Below are 17,060 nucleotides of genomic sequence, written 5' to 3'. Positions count from 1 at the left end.
TTTTTTTTTTTTTTTAAATGTGGGCCATGTTCTTCTCTTATGAAAAATGATGAGGTTGAGTGAAATTCTCTTTAAAATTACCTCCAGTTCTGCTCCTGTGAGTCTAGCCTAGGCACTGGGCTGTAAAGCCCTGTTGAAACCAGAAGTTTAAATGGTGGTTTAGATCTTGGGAAAAAAGGTTGTTGAAGAGAGGCAGGAATATCCATTTGAATTTCAGATTGTGTTGGGAAATAGATGTTTCAGCTACAGAAAAATTTATTTGGAAAACAGATCTGTTTCTTAAATGAGAGAAGTTGAGATATCAGGTCCTGATGAAAAATGGCCCTTACCATGCACGACGTAAGTATTCCTTTTGGAGCCCACATTCTTCTATTGACTTAATACTTTTCAGGGACTGCCTTGTATTGAAAAGATGAGTTATTCCCAGAGTAACGCCTTTGTAAAACTTAGCACGTTGTTCTTTAGAAAATATTAATGTGAAACCTCAATTTGATAGGAACCTGATTTACCAGAATCTTATTGGAATTGCTTGTTCATTTTTAGATGGTAAGAGCAAATGATAAAATAAAAAAAAATAACAATAGGTGGTAGTAATGATATGATTTGTGTGTGCGTGTGTGTGTGTGTGTGTGTGAGACAGAGAGAGAGAGAGAGAAATAGTTAGATCTTGGCTGTGTAACCTTTTCTATAACCGGCACAAATTGAATAATTCACCCACCTCTCCTGAGTTTCTGTTTTCCGCTGTATAAAAAAGAGGACTAGACTAGATATTCTCTGAAGATATTTCCAGTGCATATGCTTTGAGATTACAGAGGTAATAAAACAAAACCCAGACTTCTAAAGTTCTTCTCTGGGCTCATTGCATGTTTAGTACCAATCTTTCCATACCCAGCATATGTTCAGTTCAGTTTGACAAATATTTATTGAGTATTTACTGTATGCCAAGTAGTGTGCTAGGCTCTAGAGGTAAGACCCTATCCTGACCCTTGAGGAATGTACTGATTATTCTAGAAGACCTCTCTGACTTAGCTTAATACATTTGAGCATAGTGAAATAACTTATTAAAAATTCTACCTAATTAATTCACATGGCTCAACTGGTTTGTGAACTGTTAACACCAGACATTTAAAAACAAAATGAGGTCTGTTAATGGGTGTGGTTGGCAAGGAAGAAAGTGTTATCCCTACAGGATCTCAGGATCCAGGCATTCTCCCACAGGATGGATGTGCCTGGCAATGCTGTGATGTTAATGACCTAGTTGAACAATGACGTAGTCCTGCTAGCTCTGTAAAGAAAGTCATGGAAGTCTTACAGCGTCATCTGAATAAGCAAACATGCACACTTTTGGAATGATCATCTGACCTGGGCTACACTGTCCCCCCCTTTAGCCTCTTAACTCCTCTCCAATGAGGGAAGGACTACTCCCCACTGCCTGCCTCCTTCCAGGAGGTTAGATCAGAAGCAGCAGAAATTTGTTTTTTATGTTGTCTCATGCTGCTAAGGCCTATCCAGAGAAGCATGGAGTTAACTTATTATCTAGGCTGTATTTCAAATTCTGAGATTGGTGGCTTGGGTGATTGATATTGTCATTAGCTGAGATTGGGAATACAGTGGAAAGCAGTGATTAGATGACTTTAAGTATATTTCTTTGCCTCTTCTAATCTTGATTTCCTCATCCGTAAAACAAGAAGATTAGACTGTGGCATCTGAAGTTTCTTCTAGCTCTATTATTCTATGTTCAGAGTGATGACTCTTGTGTCGCTGCAAGAATCTCAGTGTAAGAACAACCTGAGTTTCTCCTTGTTTAGCACACTGTGTCTCTCTAGGATAGAAAACATATGGCTGTGCATTTTTAGAAGAATTTCTTCAAATAAGGATTGAAATCTGGAGGATTTTTGTCTCTTTACGTAAAAAATTATCTTCATCAGAGCACTGTGTTATCTTGGCACCTGACTGTACTTTGAGCATTGTGGTGGTCTTTGAGTTTGGATAATATGAGTGGAACTTCTAGGACTTGTTCAACTCCATTTAGTTACTAGGGTAGTAAAGGTGAGAGACCAAACTCAAAAGCAGCAGCAATTACACTGAGACATCTCTGAGGAAAACAATTTTGAGTTCTGGTGTTCGTTGTAATGAATCTATAATGACAAAGAAATAAGGAGTAATGGTTTAGTAACTGTGTAGTTTTTATAATAATGGAGCACTTGGATCAGGATGGTACTGTGGGAAATGGCTTTTCTTGCCTTTCTGCTTGTACAGGGGAATGTGGTTTGTATTCTAACTCAGGACGCTTTGAGTGGTTGTGGAATGAATATAGGAAGAAGAGTGCAGAACAGGATGCGCGTTCCAAAGTGGCAGTGCTAAAGATGCCCACACTGTGTATCTCACCATGGACTGGTGGAGGGAACATGCTAGTCCTTTCCTCCATTCCAGGCCTTAAACAAAAGGTTTGTATCACTCTTGGAAGCTAACAAATTTAAGTTCATTTGGGGAAATGATTTCATATTGCTGAGTGAATTCTAGCAATTCCTATAGTCTTGTGTGTCTGTACCAGTAAAAGGGGTAGAAATTCTAAGGGTGATGTAGGTAGACATCCTTTTCTGTGATTTTTGGTTAACGTGAGCCACCTAAATTATAATCAAGTTGATGGCCATGAGTGACAAAGCATTTTGTAGGCTATAAAGCATGTGATAATAAGAACATGTTATAATGTCACAAACTGCTGATTGTCCTATTTTCCAAAGAGCGAATTACTTGATCACTCTATTATATTTGCATTTTTGCTAAAATACGGAAGATTTATTGTACTGATTTACCTCCCCTGGAGTGTAAGAATCTATAAAGTACAGTTGACTTTTGAATGTCTAGAGCCCAGGTGGCACAGTGGTTAAGAGCTTGGCCTCTAACCAAAAGGTCGGCAGTTGGAATCTACCAACCGCTCCTTGGAAACCCTATGGGGAAGTTCTACTCTGTCCTGTAGGGTCACTATGAATCTGAATCAACTGGAGGGCAATGGGTTTTGAATGTCTGCATATAGATGACCTCTTAACCAGGAGAGCCTGTTAAGGTCCTGAGATGTTTTCCTTCTTCCACTCACCTCTAACCTCTGTTTCCTTTCCTTGCAATCCACTTTGCAGAGTTTCAACTAATTTCAATATTAGGAAATAGGAGATATGTGGGATAAGTAAATTAATAGGAATATTGAGTTGCTGCAAAATAACTCTCTCAATCCTGGAAAGAAATGATTAAAGGATTATTTTTATATCTAGGCCTGTATCATGAATAATCAGGAATCGATGATGACAGAACTGATCGCCAGCAATCAACTCCAAGGTTAAGTTTGCATGTGTGTATGGTGGGGGAGAGGCGTGTGGAAGTGTGGTCCTGTCTATTCAGATGGGGAGAGCCTGATGGGTCAAAACAGGTTGTCCTGTTTCTTTTTTAGAGGCTTGATGGGTGCTGGATCTGCTCTGGAGGATCACAGATGCACCCTGTTAGGTCCTCTGCCTACCACTTGTAGATTACTCTGCCCTGAACTGCGTAGTTTGGCGGAATTGGGGGACTGTGTCTCCATTGGAAAACGAGAGTTGAAGTAGCTGTCTGGATTGAATACTGTACAGTGTTGCCACTCTCCTTTTGGACTGGTCTGTATTGTTGATTCATGTCTCAAATGGTGTATTTGTCCTATAGAGCCCACGATGGCTGCCCCTGGAATCACAGCCTTCCCATTCTACTGCACTGCCTTCCTCTCCCACCTCAGTTTAACCTGGGTTTGTATCCCATCCTTTGAGCCTGTGGTACTGATGTTCCTCAGCAGCTTTGTCTTAATCACTGAATCTTAGGAAAACACTGGGCCTTCCCTCCCAATCCCCTCTCCCTCTACCCCAGTCCTGATCTGGATGGCTTTCCATTGTTCCAGAGGGCCTTAAACAGCCTTGGGAACTCAAAGTCCCCTAGGGAGTTCTATAAGTAAAGCTGTCTCATGAAGGCCATTCCTTATTATTAAAAAAAATTGAAGAATTTCAATTTCAACTCAGTAGTCACAAGGAAATTGTGGGGATAAGAATAGAATCCTGGTGAGGATTTTGGCTAGACTGTAAACCTTTCCAGCACATATTTACCTCCCAGGGAGAGATCACCGAATCTGGCATAGAGTGCACTCAGGGTGAAGCAGGTAAAGATCAAGCAATGGAAAGCCATTCTAGGGACAGTATGGAAGTTATATTTGGATTTAGGATAGAGTGTGATCTAGGATTTCCTTCCAAGAGAAGGAAGACTGTCTTAGAGTGTAGCTATTTATTGTGTTGTTAGGTGCTGTCAATTGGTTCTGACTCATAGTGAAACCGTGTACAACAGAACAAAACACTGCCTGGTCCTGCGCCATCCTCACAATCATTGCTATGTTTGAGCCCACTGTTGTAACTACTGTGTTAGTCCATCTAGTTGAGGGCCTTCCTCTTTTTCGTTTGACCCTCTACTTTGCCAAGTATGATGTCCTTATCCAGGGACTTGTCCCTCCTGATAACATGTCCAAAGTACATAGGATGAAGTCTCACCATCCTTCTAAGGAGCATTCTGGCTGTACTTCTTCCAAGACAGATTTGTTCGTTCTTCTGACGGTCCATGGTATATTCAATATTCTTTGCCAACACCATAATTCAAAGGCATCAATTCTATTTCAGTTTTCCTTATTCATTGTCCAGCTTTCACATGCATATGAGGTGATTGAAAATACCATGGCTTGGGTCAGGTGCACCTTAGTTCTCAAAGTGACGTCTTTGCTTAACACTTTAAAAATGTCTTTTGCAGCAAATTTGCCTAATGCGATACGTTGTTTGATTTCTTGACTGCCCCTTCCATGGGCAGTGATTGTGGATCCAAGTAAAATGAAATCCTTTATAACTTCAATCTTTTCTCTGTTTATCATGATGTTGCTTATTGGTCCAGTTATGAGGATTTTCGTTTTCTTTGAGTTGTAACCATACTGAAAGCTGTAGTCTTTGATCTTCTTCAGTAAGTGCTTCAAGTCCTCTTCTCTTTCAGCATGTAAGGTTGTGTCATCTGCATTTGCAGGCTATTAATGAGTCTTCTTCCAATCCTGATGCTGTGTTCTTCTTCATATAGTTCAGTTTCTCAGATTATTTGCTCAGGATACAGACTGAATAAATATGGTAAAATCTATGTACAGGTTTCACATGAGCACAATTAAGTGTTCTGGAATTTCCATTCTTCTCAGTGTTATCCATAATTTGTTTTGATCCACACAATCAAATGCCTTTGGATAGTCAGTGGAACACAGGTAAACATCTTTCTGGTATTCTCTGCTTTCAGCCAGGATCCATCTCATATCAGCAATGATAACCCTCATTCCACGTCCTCTTCTAAATCTGACTTGAATTTCTGGCAGTTTTGTGTTGATATACTGTTGCAACTGTTTTTGAATTATCTTTAACAAAATTTTATTTGCATGTGATATTAATGATATTTTTTGATTATTTCCACATTCTGTTAGGCCACCTTTCTTTGGAATGGGGATGAATATGGACCTCTTCAAGTTGCTTGGCCAGAAAGCTGTCTTCCAAATTTCTTGGCATAAACAGCATTGCCTCTGATTGTTGAAACATGACAATTGGTATTCTATCAGTTCCTGCAGCCTTGTTTTTCATCAATGCTTCAGTGCAGCTTGGATTCTTTCTTCAGTATTGTTGGTTCTTGATCATATGCTACCTCCTGAAATAGCTGAATGTTGACAGGTAGTTTTTAGTACAGTGTCTCTGTGTATTCCTTCTACCTTCTTTTGATGCTTCCTGCATCATTCAGTATTTTGTCCATGTTGTTCTTAGGTGCCTTCGAGTCGGTTCTAACTCATAGAGACCCTGTAAACAACAGAAGGAAACACTGCTTGTTCCTGTGCCATCCTCACAATCATTGCTGTGTTTGAGCTCGTTGTTGTAGCCACTCTATCTATCCATCTCATTGAAGATTTTCCTCTTTTTTGATGACTGTCTACTTTACCGAGCATAATATCCTTCTCCTGGGACTGGTCTCTCCTGATAACGTATCCAAAGTACGTGAGACAAACTCTTACCGTCCTTGCTTCTACAGAGTTCTAGCTACACTTTTTCCGAGACAGATTTGTTCATTCTTCTGTCAGTTCATGGTATATTAAAAAATTCATGCCTTGAGTTTCAATATTGAAGGATTCTTTGGGCAAAATGGAATGGAAGAATACTGAATATACTATTTGGCCCATAGAATCCTTCTATATTGCAACTCGAGGCTTGAATTTTTTCTTCAGTTCTTTCACCTTGAGAAATGCTAAGTGTGTTCTTCCCTTTTGGTTTTCTAACTCCAGGTCTTGGCACATGTCATTATAATAGTTTGCTTTGTGTTCTCCAGCTGCCCTTTGAAATCTTCTGTTCAGCTCTTTTATTACATCATTTCTTCTATTCGCTTTAGCTACTCTACATTCAAAAGCAAGTTTCAGAGTCTCTTCTGACATCCATTTTGGTCTTTTCTTCCTTTCCTGTCTTTTTAATGACCGCTTGCTTTCTTCATATATGATGTCCTTGATGTCGTTCCACAACTCATCTGGTCTTTGGTCGCTAGTGTTCATCAAGTCAAATCTGATCTTGAGATGGTCTCTAAATTCAGGTAGGATATGCTCAAGGTTGTACTTTGGCCCTCTTGAACTTGTTTTAATTATCTTCAGCTTCAGCTTGAACTTAAGTATAAGCAATTAATGGTCTGTTCCACAGTCAGCCCCTGGCCTTGTTCTGACTGATGATACTGAGCTTTTCTGTAGTCTCTTTCCACAGATATAGTAGATTTTATTTCCGTGTAGTCGATCTGGCGAGGTCCATGTGTATAGTCACCATTTATGTTGTTGATAAAAGGTATTTCCAATGAATAGATCCTTGGACTTGTAAAATTCTATCATGCAATCTCCGGCATCATTTCTATCATCACTAAGACCGTTTTTTCCAACTACTGATCTTTCTTCTTTGTTTCCAACTTTCATGTCCCAATCACCAGTAATTATCAATGCATCTTGATTGCAAGTTTGATCAATTTCAGACTGCAGAAGTTGGTAAAAATCTTCAGTTTCTTCATCTCTGGCATTAGTGGTTGGTGCGTAAATTTGAATAGTCGTATTAACTCGTCTTTGTTGTAGCCATATGGATAGTATTCTATCACTGATAGTGTTGTGCTTCAGGATAGATACTGAAATGTTCTTTTTGACAATGAATGCGATGCGTTTCCTCTTAAATTTATCATTCTTGGCATGATAGACCATGTGATTGTTCGATTCAAAATGGCCAATACCAGTTCATTTCAGCTTGCTAATGCCTAGGATATCTATCTTCAAGTGTTCCATTTCATTTTTGACAGCTTCCATGTTCCTGTTATTAATGGATGTTTGCAATTGTTTCTTCTCATTTTGAGTCGTGCCACATCAACAAATGAGGGTCCCGAAAACGTGACTCCATCCACAGCGTTAAGGTTGGTTCTACTTTGAGGATGCCCTCTTCTCCAGTTTTTTTGTGAGTTCCTTCCAACCTCAGGGGCTCATCTTCTGGCACTATATCAGACAATGCTCTACTGGTATTCATAATGTTTTCACAGGCAATTTTTCTTTTTTAGGAGTAGGTCACTGGGTCCTTCTTCCTAGTGTGTCTTAGTCTGGAAGCTTCGCTGAAACCTGTCTACCATGGGTGATCCTGCTACTATTTGAATACTGGAGGCATAGCTTCCAGGATCATTGCAATACCCAAGCTACCACAGTATGACCAACTGACAGACTAGTAGCTCATTACAGATTAGTAATTGCTCCTTTCCCAACACCCTAATTTCCTCTTTAATTTGTAAGCTGCTTGGAATTTTTTAAAAATGGGGCTAGATATAAATGACACATGAATAAAACAAAAACTTAATATCCCTCAGTGAGTATTCATATGTAATATGAGGGTGGCTTGTTTTCTAAAATGTATTAAGCATCAGCATTCTGTAGTTCTGTGACAACATGGCTGACTTAGGTGGTGTCTACAAAAGAGTTCCCATTCCTCCACTTAAGTATGGTTTGCAACTACAAGGTGTTATTCTTATGGCAGCAAATAATGTAAGTCAATACTCCAGTGTTTATATATGGCTCTGAAAAGAAACCAACAGGAGGGAAGAAACCAACAATTGTGGTCTGAAAACAAGTACCTATCCCTGTTTTGCTAGAGGCACTTTCTTTGTGTGGGCTTACAAAGGCACAGGTGGTTTTTACCAACAGGAAGCCAGGAGCCTCTTCTTTCAGAAGCAACCAGATGCTTGGGTTATTTCTTACCAAGAATTTTTGCATTTGTTTTTAATTTTAAAAGTAATACATGGTTATAATAAAAATAAAGCAAGCAGTTCATTTGCTTGCTTACTTTGGGCTAGGTTCCATGTGGTCACTGACCGTGAGCCTTAATCTCAGCCCCTCAGATCCAAAGCTTACAGGCATGATTTAATTTCCAAACTGGAATTTCTAATAGAGAGGGATTTGACTCTGTTCCCCTTTCGAGCTGAGGTCCTAAGTCAGCTTGTTGGCCTGCCTGTGGATGTCTCCCCGTTGGGTTAACAGTTGCCATGGATCAATCTGCTGGGTTGGGCTTGGGGTTATGTATCCATTTATATATTGTCTTAGTTGTCTAGTGCTGTCATAACAGAAATACCACAAGTGGATGGCTTTAACAAAGAGAAATTTATTCTCTCACAGTCTAATAGGTTACAAGTCCAAATTAAGGGCGTTGGCTCCAGGAGAAGGTTTTTTCTCTCTCTCTCTGTGGGCTCTGGAGGAAGGTCCTTGTCCTTAATTTTCCCCTGGTCGAGGAGCTTCTCAGGCACAGGGACCTCGGGTCCAGCGGATGTGCTCTGCTCCTGGTGCTGCTTTCTTGGTGGTATGAGGCCCCCCAACTCCCTGCTTGCTTCCCTTTCCTTTTATCTCTTGAGAGATAAAAGATGCTGCAGGCCACACCCCAGGGAAGCTCCCTTTACCTTGGATCAGGGTGGTGACCTGAGTAAGGGTAGTGTTACAATCCCACCCTAATCCTTTCAGCATAAAATTACAATCACAGAATGGAGGACGACCCCTGGGCATCATGGCCTAACCAAGTTGACACATATTTTTGGGGGGACACAATTTAATCCATAACATGTATTATAACCAATTTAGGGGTTTTGGGTGGGATTGCCCCAGAGGGGTATGTGGTCAGGGTAGGCAATAATCATCATTTCTAATATAATGATTGTTTCCTAAAAATAAGTCCCTAGATGTGATATTGTTGTCAAAAGCATGAGAGTTTTTTTTTCCTGATACATATTACCAATATCCTTCCAGAAATATTGTACTAATTCCAGCAGGTATGAGAGTGACTCTTCTCTCCTACACCTCCCCCTCTCTACTCTGGGTAGTATAATTTAAAGCGAAGCAAAACAAAATCTTTCCCAGCTAAGATAAATTGCATGTTGTTGATTTTATATAATACCTTGTCGATATGTAAAATCAACAAGACATTAAGAAAATTCTTAATTTTGTATTTTTAATTATTAATGAATTGAATTTTTTCATATGTTTATAGGCCAATTTGGATGGTTAAAACTCTAACATTTTCTTACATTCCCCATTCCTTATTAATTTCTCTTTCTAGCCATTAAAACAAAGAATAAATGCTGGAGTAAGATTTGAGTTGAAAAATTCCCTGGAGTAATTATATATGTATCCATATCAGTAACTAGTCTTCCCTGGGAACATGAATTCCTAGAATTGAAGGATCCAGCCAGTGAAAACAAAGTTACAAATCCCTGCCTGCCCATAACTGACCCAAGATCATGGTTAGCATTACTCTATCCCATGTTTACAGATCTTGCCTCTAAATAGCCATAATAGGAATAAATACGGATCATAACAAGGTTGGGGTGAGGATTTAGAAAGACTAGCAAAGAACTGTGGAAGACTGGAAAACAACTACGTGTTGCAAGTGTCCAAAATAGGAAGAAGAAGCACAATGTTCTCTAATGCAAAAATAATATAGTGCAAAGGCAGAGATAAATTCCTGTTGAATATTTGTATAAACAAGTTTATGATAACATTTAAGCCTCCTCCTCTGCATGATAATTTCTTCCAGAAAAGGAACACGAGCCCACTTAAGATTAAGTAACTTAAGTGAGGACTGTGTGTCTGTTCACATGTCTCCATCTTGATGACAGACCCCAGGCTTTACTAAATGCCTCCTATGTCCCAAGACCCAGGCTAGGTGCTGGGGATCAGATCCCTTACACGAAATCATCACAAGCATCTTTGTGATTCAGAACCATTATACTAAAGAAGCTATTTCTTTACTCCTGTCAAGTCCTTTATGACTTATGTAACAAGATTGTTGTTGTTGCTACTAGGAGCCATTTAGTTGGCTCCTGACTCATGGTGACCTGATGCACAATGGGATTGGACCGGTGTCATCCATAGGGTTTTCATTGACTAATTTTTCAAGGTAGATTGCCAGGCCTTTCCTCCTACTTTATCTTATTCAAGAAGCTCCACTGAAATCCGTTCAGCAGCATAACAACAAACAAGCGTCCACTGACAGATGAGTGGTAGCTGCCCGTAAGGTGCATTGGCTGGGAATCAAACCTGGACTTCTCACACGGAAGGTGAGGATTCTACCACTGACAACCACTGTCGTCATATTAAGACTAGCCATTAAAAAAAAGAAAAAAAAACCAAACTATTACTCTAGTTGGTCTTCAAACTCATTTAGTGGTGACAGAGCCCCCAGAAGTCATGGCATTCTTTCTGTGATGCCCCAAAATGTAGAAAAATTAAGCTTAAAATAACTGTATAACCTTGTGTTATATTAGATTCCTTATATAAAAGAGTCTTGTGTAGCCAGGCTATGTAGCAAGTACCCAAGGTTAAAAAAATGTGAGCACATTTTCAAACTGAGAACAATCATATTAACATTTCCCTTCTGTTAATTGTCTAAGAATGTTCATTATCTGATTTTGGGCAGTGGAACACCTGTATCCAAGATGCAGAGCATCATTGCTACATGGGAACAGAGTTCGAGAGTCCATATTCTAATCCATAGGATATTTTTTTTTTTTTTTAAAGAAAATCTGTGTGTATAGTCCAGCTTTTCTGACTGTATTCTATCACACCTCCACCCTCATCACTCAATGCTGGTTTTATTTCATAAGAAACTTGTTAGTGATCTTGAAAGATTGCCAACATTTGAGCAAGTTCTTTTAACTTAAAAATTGGCAAAATTTGGGGAAGTTAGTTTAGAAAAATAATAATAAACCCACTGGTTGTTTCACTTTATATGATTACATTTTTTTTTTAAGTTTTTAAAAATAATATTTTTTGTGTTTTAGGTGAAAGTTTATACAGCAGATTAGGTTCCCCTTTAACAATCTTTGGAAACCCTGGTGGTGTAGTGGTTAGAACTACGGCTACTAACCGAAGGTCGACAGTTCGAATCCACCAGGTGCTCCTTGGAAACTCTATGGGACAGTTCTACTCTCTCCTATAGGGTTGCCATGAGTTGAAATCGCCTTGGAGACAATGGGGTTTTTTTTTGGGTAACAATTTTTATGCAAATTGTCCCATGCCATTGGTTATAATTTTTACAAAGTGTCAGCATTCTTATTATTTCCATTCTGTCTGTTCTGTTTCTATTGATCTAGCTTCCCTTCCCCTCCTTGCCTTCTCATCTTTGGTTTTGAGTAAATGTTGACCGTTTGGTTTCATATAATTAATTGTATGGGAGCGCATTACTCACTGGTGACATTTTTTATAAGCCAATCTGTTATTTGGCCTGAAAGGTGCTTGAAGAAATAACTCTAATTCCAAGTTCAAAGGGTACTTTAGGGCTATATTCTCGGGGGTTCCTCTAGTCTCTATTGGCCTAGTAAGTAAGTCTATTTAGGAATTTTACTTTTGTTCTATATTTTCCTCCCATTCTGTTTGGGACCTTCTATTGTGTCCCTAGTCAGAATGGTCAGTAGTGGTAGCTGGACACCATCTAACCCTTCCCGTCACAGGCTTGAAGAGACTGTGGTTCGAGTGGGCTAGTTGTCCCTTAGACTAGTTTCTTCTTTGAGCTTTTGATTTCCTTCATTCTCTTTTGCTCCATATGAATAGAGACCAATAGTTGTATCTTAGCTGGCCACTTGCAAGCTTTGAGGACCCCAGACACTACTCACCAAACTAGGATGTAAAACGTTATCTTTGTGAACTCTGTTATGCCAATTGACTAAGTTATCCCCCAAGACTACAGTCTTAAGCCTTTTATCTCAGTAAACCAATCCTGCAAGTTGTTTGGATATGTCTAGGAAGCCCCTGTAACTGTGCCCTCATGTGGTTGGTTATATACGTGGATAAATATGCAGCACACACAAAGGTATATATATGTATGCCTACAGATTACTTGTACATGCGTTTACTTGTATATGCCGTCCTATACACATATATGCATCCGTATCTACCCATGTAACCACACACATTTTTTTGGTTGTTTTTACTGTTGCAAAATTGTACGCGTTATAGAATTTATGGAAATTGCCCTTTTTTCTCGTGTACTTCTTAGTACCTTTGTTTATTTACCTTGGTCAAATTGTGCTTACTTCACCTATGTTAGAGATTGCGGTTCCCATCGCCAAAAGTAACAAGTGTCTACTATCTAGAAAGTGATTACCCCTCCTTTTCCCTCCCATCCCTGGTAACATCAAAGAACTTTGCTTTCTATGTATATATCTATTTTTGATTTTTTATAATAATGGGACCATACAATATTTGTATTTTTGTGATTGACTTATTTCTTCACTCAGCAGAATGTCCTCCAGATGCATCCATGTTACAAGATGTTTTGTGGACTCCTCATTATTCTTTATAATTGTGTAGTATTCCATTCTATGTATGTACCATGGTTTGTTTATTCCTCTGTTGATGGGCACTTAGGTTGTTTCCATCTTTTTGCTATTGTGAATAATGCTGCAGTGAACATAGGTGTGCATATGTCTATTCGTGTTACTGTTCTTATATCTCTAGGATTATATGATTACTTTTAGTATGTCATCTTAAACAAATGAACCCCTTACCTCAGTTATATCATTAACTATAGCTTTTAAATCTACCTACTTCCAGTTTTCTCTTGTGTCTTGGCAAAGGCCTACTTGTGTTTGAATTGAATAAGCTTAGGTTTTCATTTGGTGATAACTTGGCTTTTATGGATTCATGAACTTCCTTGACATCACCCGGGTTAATTACACATTGGTTACTCAGGCCCTGTTCTTGGTGCTCTGTAGAAGTGGAGTAACCCAGCTTCATATCTGTCCTCTAATTCTGAACAATGCTGATTGACCCTTATCCTGTGACACACCCTAAATGTGGTTTTAAACTTGTGGCTAAATTGAATGGAGAAGGATTGTTCTTTGTGCAATGGATGGCGGTTGTCTTAAAGACTTTACTGAAACCCGAGAAAGCTCAGGGAAAAAAACCATGAGTGAGCTTCCGAGAAGAAAGTATACTCTTTCTAAAGAGTAAAATAAGCATCTAAATAACCTGGCCTTTAGAACTTCCCTGATGCTCTTTTGCAATTCTGAGGGTCTGAAGAATTGAACCCTTTTGTTTGTACAAAGTGACTGAATGAGGCAGTCTCCCTTCTGTAAATGTAATTTCCCTTAACTCCTAGGTTAGTACATCCTTGGCCTGGAGTGATATTCAAACCTATTTGTAGGGTTATGAACTGAGCTTCTTAAATGTAGCCATTTAACACATTACAACCTATTTAGTTTGGTGCCTACTGTCTGCCTGATACCAGCTAACAGTGGTACCAGTCACTTAGAGATCTTTGGCCTGCTCAGCATTACCCTGCATTTTGATGTTGCTGTGGACCAGTATCGTTTATTTTGTTCCAATAGGGAGGATTTAGAGAATTATAAGTTACTATTATTCATATGAGGAACCCTGATGGCGCAGTGGTTAAGCACTCAGCTGTTAACCAAAAGGTCAGTGGTTCGAACCCACCAGTTACTCCATGGGAGAAAGATGTGGCAGTCTGCTCCTATAAAGGTTTACGGCCTTGGAAACCCTATGGAGCAGTTTTACTTTGTCCTGTAGGATCACTATGAGTCAGAATCGACTCAACAGCAACAGATCCCAGGCTTTACTAAGTGCCTTCTATGTGCCAAGACCCAGGTTAGGTGCTGGGGATCAGATTTATTATACAAAATCATCGTAAGGGTCTTTGCGATTTAGAACAATTATACTAAAAGAAGCCATTTTTGTTTGTTCGTTTTGGTTTATTCTTCATTTATTCACCAAATAGTTGCTTTGGCCAGCTCTTTGCATACATAAAAGTTCATGTCATTAGTGTTCATTTAAATAAAACATATGTAGATGTTGCTCTCTGCTTCGGCAGTTGTCAATCCTGACTGCGTGTTGGAATCACATGACTGACTTTTAAAAAGGCTTATGTTCAGGTCTCACTCCCAGAGATTCTGATATAATTGGTCTGTGGTATGCTCTAGGCATTGAGGGTTTTAAATGTTGCCCATGAGATTCTAATGTGCAGACAAGGTTGAAAACCTCTGCTCTAAAGTTGATTGTATGCTTAATTGGGACACTCTACACTTGCTTGTCCCTGGGTGGTGCAAATGGTTAAGTGCTTGACTATTAGCTGAAAAGCTGGCGGTTTGAACCCACCCAGAGGCACCTTGGAAGAAAGACCTTGCGATCTGCTTCTGAAAGATCAAAGCCTTAAAAACCCTATGGAGCAGTTCTACTCTGCACACACGGGGGTCACCATGAGTCAGAGCTGATTCTACGGTAACTAACAACAACAACAACACTTGCTTACCTTATTATGCTACAGATGTTCTTAAATAGAGTAGCATGTTAGATTCACTGAGGAAATTAAAATAAAAATCTACTTGTTGGAATCCCCCAGGGATCCTGAATCAGTGCGCCTTAGGAACTTAGGAAAAGCTCCTCAGGTATGTCTTGTAACATCGCTGTAAGAGCCACAGCTGTAGTATAAAAAAAAAGCTTTTAGAAACATAGTAAGGTTGCAGATACGATGCTATAGGGATTCTGACAGTAGTTACAGTTATTCAGAGGGGTCGGCTGTGCTCTGCGGCCTCTGGGAACCACACACCAGGCATGGCTGCCCACTGCTTTGCTTCAGTGAAAACATCACATCACAGACTTTCAGTATGGACCAGCATTTATATTCAGTCATTAAAAAAAAAAGTCTGGCTTTCCTTAGTTTGATGATGTATGTGGAAAAACATCCACTCAATAAACAAGAGGGGGCAATTAAATGAAAATACTTCGATGTCTATCAGAAGCCTACAGATATTTATCTTTTTGTGCTTCAGTTCAGTGCATACTTCAGAATTTTTTTGGCTACCTTAGGAACTTTTGAAGCGTGTATTTTATTATAAAAAGTGTGAGGCAGTAATTAACGCCTTACATCATTTTTTATTCATGTTCTCTTTGCATCTTGCCTAAACTGGGAGGGAGTTCTAAGTGAATCAGTTTCCCAAGCTTCTGTGTACACTGACAGTGTTACGTTTTCCTAGATTTTCAAGCCCTGCTTAATAAATAAGAACAAATAGTGATTTAATTTAATACAGCGTTTGATTGAAAATGTATTTGAAGTTAGATTACTAAATATAGCAAAACTTGACCATTACTGTTAGGAAGTACATCTTTGTTTTCTGTAATTTGTTTTGTTTTAGAGAGTGAGCAGTATTTTAGCTAGACTAGACCCCCTTGACTCTTATATGCCCATTTGTAATTATAGAGCTCTGCAGAGCCAGTTAGTCCTGGGAGGAGATGCCTTGTAGAGAGGGACTTCTAGTCTGTTTTACAACCAACAGGGCTCTGCTCCAAGCCTGCCCCTAGTACATTTGGTCTATAGTCCATCCCCACAGTCTCTCTGTCGCCCTTGCCAGCTCTTTACCTGTGATTTCTTCGGCCCCTTCCCTACTACTCACGTCCCTACATTCTTTCATCTATCTGCTGTCATCTCTTTCATCAAGACTCTCAGGGTTGCAGGCGCTCTTCTGCTTAGTGATGTTCATTTCTCCTCCTCGGAACTATGCTCTTCCTAATCCCTCTTGAGCCTAGTTTCTCAATCTGTTATCTCTACTTTCTCTTATATCTCCTTGAGTCTTTCCTTGTCCATTTATTCCAGTCTCTTCAATTCTAAAAAAAAAAAAACAACTTGCCTGCTCTATTTTTCTACCATTGCCTACTCTTAACTCTTCCTAGCCTTTTAATGACCCAGAGCCCAAACCTATTGCTGTCGAGTTGATTCCAACTCATAGAAACTCTGTAGAACAAAGGAGAACTGCCCCAAAAGATTTCCAAGGCTGTAATCTTTATGGAAGCGGACTGCCACAGTTTTTTCCCATGGAGTGGCTGCTGGATTCAAACCACTGACCTTTCAGTTAGCAGGTGAGCACTTAACCACTGCACCACCAGGGCTCCTTTTTTTAATGACAGACTTCCTAAAAAAAGAAGTTCATTCCCAGTTCCACTTCTTCTTTTAGCACACTGCAATGAGATCAGATCGTGGTTCTGCCATTCCTGTTAAGCTATTGTATTCATAGGCTTCCTGTCAGCCCTCATCCTAATCGCCAACCTTTGGCACTGTTGATCACTTCTCCTTTGGCTTCCAGATACAACTATCTCTTAATATCCCTCCTAATTCTTGGATTGTCCATTCTTTGTCTTATTCACTGGCTTCTTTTCCATCACTCATTCTTTAAGTATAGCCAGTCCCCAAGTGTTTGAGGCTTGGCCTTCTCTTCTTATGCTGATTTGGGGTGTGATGTCATCTACTCTCATGACTTGCTTCCTTTGAACAGTTATTAGTTCAGTATATACCACCCAGTACGAGGCACTAAAGCTTTGGAGATGAGCAAGGTAAACTCATTGCTTTTGAGGAATTCAGCAAATATTTACAGAGCTCCTGCTATGTGCCAGACACTGTTCTAACAAGTCAGACAAAACCCCTGCCTTAATG

The 17,060-nt window shown here is 39.5% G+C and overlaps 1 protein-coding gene across 2 annotated transcripts in view; it reads left to right on the top strand.

The window, feature by feature from the left end:
• ARL15 (ADP ribosylation factor like GTPase 15) overlaps nucleotides 1-17,060 on the top strand; it is a 526,064-nt gene that overhangs the window by 56,827 nt on the left and 452,177 nt on the right. The window lies entirely within an intron of this gene.

The sequence above is a fragment of the Elephas maximus genome, chromosome 2 (assembly GCF_024166365.1).
Source record: "Elephas maximus indicus isolate mEleMax1 chromosome 2, mEleMax1 primary haplotype, whole genome shotgun sequence".
NCBI lineage: Eukaryota > Metazoa > Chordata > Mammalia > Proboscidea > Elephantidae > Elephas > Elephas maximus.
The sequence above is the reverse complement of the archived record's forward strand: the minus strand, read 5'-3'. Positions and strand labels throughout refer to the sequence as shown.